This window comes from Gavialis gangeticus, unplaced genomic scaffold, assembly GCF_001723915.1.
Source record: "Gavialis gangeticus isolate Ggan-Ray unplaced genomic scaffold, GavGan_comp1, whole genome shotgun sequence".
Lineage (NCBI taxonomy): Eukaryota > Metazoa > Chordata > Crocodylia > Gavialidae > Gavialis > Gavialis gangeticus.
The window spans coordinates 29010397-29016405 of NW_017729031.1; positions in this window are offsets into that span (position 1 = coordinate 29010397).

Here is a 6009-nt window from a genome sequence, read left to right on the forward strand (position 1 = left end):
CCGCCCCGCCCCGCCCCGAGCCCGCCAGCGTTCGGCCGTCGCGGCCAATCAGAGAGCAGATGCAAATGAGCGGCAGGGCGCGGCAACGGCAGGGGGCTGGCGCAGCCCGGGGCCGTGCCGCGGCGGGGACACGCGTGAGGCGTTGTCGCGGGGTAAGGACCCGGGTTGGTTTCCAGGTTAGCTGAAGCCCCTTCCCGAGAGCAAGCTAAGAGGGGGAGCCCCTCTGGCAGCAGCTCACCGCGGAAACGTGCATGGGACCCAGCTGGAAACAAGACTTCGGCCTCACCTGGCAGGGCAAAGGCCATGCCCGCTAAGGTGGCTTTCTCGGCAGGCGGTAGTCCCCTGACTGATGTCGTGCAGATACTTTCCTACTTCCTCTTGCAGTGGGAGGATCTCTGCTCTATGGAAAGGGGAGACTCGCCCCTAGCTTGCGGCTGAGGGCCAGCGAAACTCGGGGGCATCCGGATCCCGAGCCGCCGGGCTTGGGCCTGCGCGTGGGATGCCCGCCAAAGGATTTGGAAGCATCTGAAGCCCCAGGCGGGGGTGGAGGATGCTTGGCGGTAGCAGGGCCTCATATGGTTCTTGGATGACTCACGGATTGGGAACGGATTTGGCTGATTTGACTTGGGACACGAAAAATTAAACAAAAAAACAAACCGTTGGTCTTGAGCCGGCGGTGCATGCCTCTTATCCCCTTTCCATAGATAGTGAAACTGTGGCACGCAGAGAAGGGGGCAGCGGAGAAGACAGCTGAGGCAAAAACCTTGGCGGTTTTTAAGGCTGGTCTTGACAAAGCCCTGGCTGGGATGCTCTCGTTGGGGCTGGTCCTGCTTCGAGCAGGGGGTGGGACTAGAGGTGACCTCCTGACGTCCCTTCAACCCTCATTTTCTGCGATTCAATGAAGCGAACTCCGGAGTCCAGAGTCTGACCCGCTGTGTCCCCCTGATTTCACCCGTTCCTTCTATTTGCGGGTGACTGTTCAGCTTCCAGTGGGTGCTGTGAGCCCGGCGTGTCCATACTGTGGATGGCTTTAGATTCTGTGATGTTCACATAAGCTGCAGCACTGTCGGCTGTGGCGCTAGGGGTTTATGCATAGGCAGGGTGGATCTAACAGCAAGTGGATTTCATGAGAGCTGTAAGGCCAGGCTCAGCTGAACCAACAGCCAGGGTCCCCTTTCAGGGCCAGGCTGGGGGATCAGTAAATTAGTATCAGGTCTTCCAGGGGTTCGCTATCTGTCTTGTCCCACCTGGGTAGAAAGCAGCCTGTGCATTTGGACAGCAAGTAGCTCCTCTGGCTCGCACTCTTCTCATGAGCACATGTGCCTTCTAGTGTGTGGGCTAAACAAAATTCAACTAAAGAGCTGTCTGGGCATACAAAGCAATGCCCAAGACTTGATGTACCTTTAATGTCTTTTTGATTCCTCAGTTATGTGATGACCACTTCTAAAAAGTTGCCTTCCAGGCCTCTTGCTCTGTCCTCCTTAAAGACTGACTCATTCTTCGCTCGCTTCTTTTTGCAAACATGCTGCTGCATTCAGGGTCCCCTGCTTCTGCAGGCCACAGCCCAGGGTTCTGCCACAACTTCTACTTGCCCAGCCATAGCCCAGATCCTGCTCTGTATGTAACTGCATATGTTACCTTTGCACTGGTGTCCTAAGACAATGAGTTTCTGGCTCTGTGCTGTGAGGCAGGCTGGCACAATGACTCATGCAGAAGGAAACAGATTGCCAACATTTGACAGGCCCGTGGGTGGTTTTTGGGATGCACAGATGCTCGGCGTCTGGGCTGGTGACGCTTCTCAGTGTCACCAGCCCAGACACATGGTGCCCCCTTCATCTGGCTAAAGTCTGTGGGTTTTACATGAACCAAGACAAAACACTACATCTTAAACTGCTGTACAGGATGGGCCCCTGAAAAGAGACATTCCATGTGTTCAGGACACTTGGCCATGCTCTCATGTAAGTAACATATGAAACAGGAATCAGAGATATTATATGTGTAACAGTATTATAATCATGGACCTGGGACAAGTCTCTGTTCTGTTTTGAACAGAGGTTTGCTCCAGCTTGCTTCTGCTCTGGGTTTCTCATGCCCATAACTTTAACAGTTACACCACACTTGCCCCTCATATTTTCCTTTCTTCCCTGCTCTGCTTTCCTCATCCTTCTCCTGCCACTGGTCTTTCCATGCAGCTTATCCCCCCACTTCTCCAGCTAAACAAACTATAGACCCCAAAACATTTGCACCCTCTGCGTTGTTCTTATTTACTTAAATGACAGGCTTTTCAAAGCAGAAACTATGTGTTTTCTTATATCCACGCTGGCCTCAAAACAGTGGCCCCTGGTCCTGATTGTCCCCCCAGCACTAAGGTAATACACATGATTATTAATTATAATGATAAAGTGGTCTCTGTAACCAGCTGGACCTAAATTGTGCAACAGGGACCTTAGTTTTGGCTCTGCCCTGAGGCTGAAAAATGGAAAATCTGTGGCAGTTTCATTTACCGGAAAGTGGAGGTTTTTAATTGCACATTAATTGGATCCTGCAGGTGGTTCTGTAGTCGCTGTGTTGTTTATTTCCTGCTGCCTGTGTGTTTCAGTTTTCAGTTTTGGCTGACAATTTGCCTGGTGAACAGGAGATGACAGGGGGAAGAGGGAGCTTTTGACAGCTGGGTAGTGGGCATCTGGATGTTCTGGCACCAGTGAAAAACAGGATGATAGTCTGGGGTTGTGTGTAAGCACCTGGATTGCAATCATCTGTGAAATAGTTCACTCTGTTGAATTGGAATGATCATCCTTAGATTTCAGTGTCACTGCTTAACGGAGATGAATGGAACAGTGCACACCTTGGGCTGGAGATAACCCTGAATTGCTTTATGTTTGTTTCGTATTTCCAAGGCTATCTCAGTTAATGCTTAGATTTCAAAGTCCAGTTCTGCGGCAAGCAGTGGGTTTTGTGGCAAATTCCACAGTCCAGGAATCACATAATGCAGCACCAGATGCTGATAACGTTGACGGTATCAGGTAAGGTAAAGGTTGTGTTCTGGAATGGGGTTACGAGCACCTCCAAGCTGGCTCTCGGGCATGAGTCACTGGCACAGACTACAGATAAAGGCTCTATCTGCTTGACAGAGATGATAAACTTCCAAGGCCACCCCCATATTCAACCTCATCCTGTTGCATCAAGCCTGCTCCTAGCACCATTCAATACTGCAAGCATAAACAGCCATCATTTATAAAGCCAACAGGTTTTCATTAGCTTCTTAACTGTAGCAAATAGTACAAAACCCTCTTTCACAGTAGTACAGATGCCTAGAGCAAAAAGTGACTAGATTAGGATACATTTCTGGTAGACTCCCTGGAGGGCCAGGAACAGAGGACTGAAAAGGGCTTCCTGATTCACTGAGTACAGCCCTCAGCTACTGCAGGGAGCCATGTCATAGAGATTTCATCAATTTATCAGGGCCCATCTTAAAAACAGTTCATGTTTTGTTGCTGCGACTCCTTCTGTAACCTCATGCCTCTGATGGTTAAAAATCATCTTCTAATTTCCATCTTAAATATAGCCATGACCAGTTTATACCCATTTGGATTTGGGCCAAAATTGTCCTTTCACTTAATTAGCTCGTCTCCCTTTCCAGTGTTTACCTCCCTAATGTATTTATAGACAGTAGTTGCATCTTCTGTCAGCCTCCGTTTTCCTTGGCCAAACAAATCAACTTATTTTCACCACCTCTCATAAGTAGGTTTTTCACCTTCCAGACTGGGTCTAATATCCAGTATCCCGTCTCTGACAGTGGCAAGTAGTAGGTGATCATCCCTGATCACAGCGACCATTGACCATTCTAGATGTCTCCCTCTGCACTGACTCCCATACAGGTTTCCCTCAATTTATGCAGTACATGCATTCCCAGAGAACGGCACATAACTCAAATTCGCATAAAGTGAACCCACTTTACAATGTAACAAATAGGGATAGGTTCCCATGGTGGTGAGAGAGGGAGGGAGTGAGTGAGGCTGGGCCCCTGAGGGTCTAGGGAAGGGGCAGGGACAGGGGTGCTGCTCCCAGGCTGCACAAGGCAGCAACACAGAGGGAACAGAGGCATTCACCCCAGCCCCAGCTGCAGCGGCCCTGGGAGCAGCCGACTCCAGCTGCCTGTAGTTGCTGTGCTGCACTGTGCCCTGGTGCAGGCAGCTGGTGTCAGCTGCTCCCGGGGCCGCTCCAGCATGGGCTGGGGTGAGTGCGGACAAGCGGAGCCCCGGGTGGCATGGGGAACGGTACTCACTCCGGCCCAGGGAGCAGCTGACACCAGCTGCCTATAGCAGCTGGGCTTCACCGTGCCCCAAACCCCCTGGGGCTCTGCTGGTCCCTGCTCACCCCTTCCCATGCTGGAGCGGCCCTGGGAGCAGCTTACTCCAGCTGCCTGTAGCAGCTGGGCTGCACTGCACCCCGAACCCCCAGGGCACTGCGAATGGGGACCGGCAGAACGCCCCGGGGGGGGGGGGGTTGGGCATGGTGCAGCCCAGCTGCACCAACTGGTGTCAGCTGCTTCTGGGGCCAGGGTGAGTGCCATGCCCCATGCTGCCCGGGGCTCCACTTGTCCTCAGTTGCCCCTTCCTGTGCTGGAGCTGTCCTGGGAGCAACCGACACCAGCTGCCTGCACCAGGACACAGTGCAGCCCAACTGCTACAGGCAACTGGAGTTGGCCGCTCCCAGGGCCACTCCAGCACGGGAGGGGGTGAGTGGAGAGCAGCAGAGCCCTGGGGGGTTTGGGGCATGGTGCAGCCCAGCTGCTGCTGGGGCTGGGATGAGTGCTGTGCCCCACACTGATTGGGGCTCCATTTGTCCACACTCACGCCGGCCTGTGCTGGAGCAGCCCCAGGAGCAGCCAACACCAGCTGCCTGCACCAGGGCAGGGTGCAGCCTAGGAGCAGAGGTGAGTGCAGACAAGCTGAGCCCTGGGCGGCGCAGGGCACGGCACTCACCTTGAGACCAGGCACAGGGGACCAGGGGGAGCGCAGTGCAGCCCAGCTGTTGCAGGCAGCTGGTGCTGGCCACTCCCGGGTCCGCTGCAGCCAGGGCTGGTGTGAGTGGGGTCATGGTCCTTTCTCCTCCTCCACAGACTTACCTGCTTGGGCGAGGTGGGGCATCTATACTGATCGCGTAAGAGTTAATTTACCTTGCATATTATGAATTATGGGTCTAAACATGCTCGTTGCATAAGAGTGAATTCACATATAAAGAACCTGCATAAATCGAGGGAAAGCTGTATTCCAGTTTGACTTAATCCTGCTGAGCAGTGTTGGCCAGGATTGTACATAATATTCCAGATTAGGTTTGATCAGAGCTGTGTATAATACATAATCCTTTATTTGTTGTCGAAATATTTCAACTAATACAGCTTAGTTTCACATTTGCCTTTTACATGGCCATGTTGGTAGGTCTCAGTCATCCTGCAATCAACTAATATACTTCTTCCTCATTTGTTGTTTCTGATGAAATCCCAGTTTATAGAAGACATTTTTGTTGTTAGTCCCTATGTACATGACTGGATTCTGTACTATTAAATGTCATATCATTTCTGTTATGCCAGTCTTAAAGGTCATCCACTTTTTCCTGTATAAGATGTCAGTCCCCTTTTTGTTACTGGAAACATCCAACTTTGCATCATTAGCAGATTTTATAACTGGACATATCTGTTTTTGTGCCAGTATCAGTAATGAAAATACTCAGTAAGATTGGTCCCAAAGTGATCTTTAAGGATCTCCACTATTAATTCTTCATCCATGCAGCCTTCCCCATGGTTTCCTTTCACATTCCTTACCCACCTTACAGTTCTTAAACTGAAGCAGATGGGGTTTTGTACAAGTCAGGGGTGCTCAGCCTCCAGCCTGCAATGCCATGTCACCCAGCTTGTGGGGCTCCCCACAGGTCCAGAAATTTGGTGATGGAGGAGTGGTGGTAGATAGATAAGATCTGTTGCATTTAATTTGTCTGCAAATGCAGTTC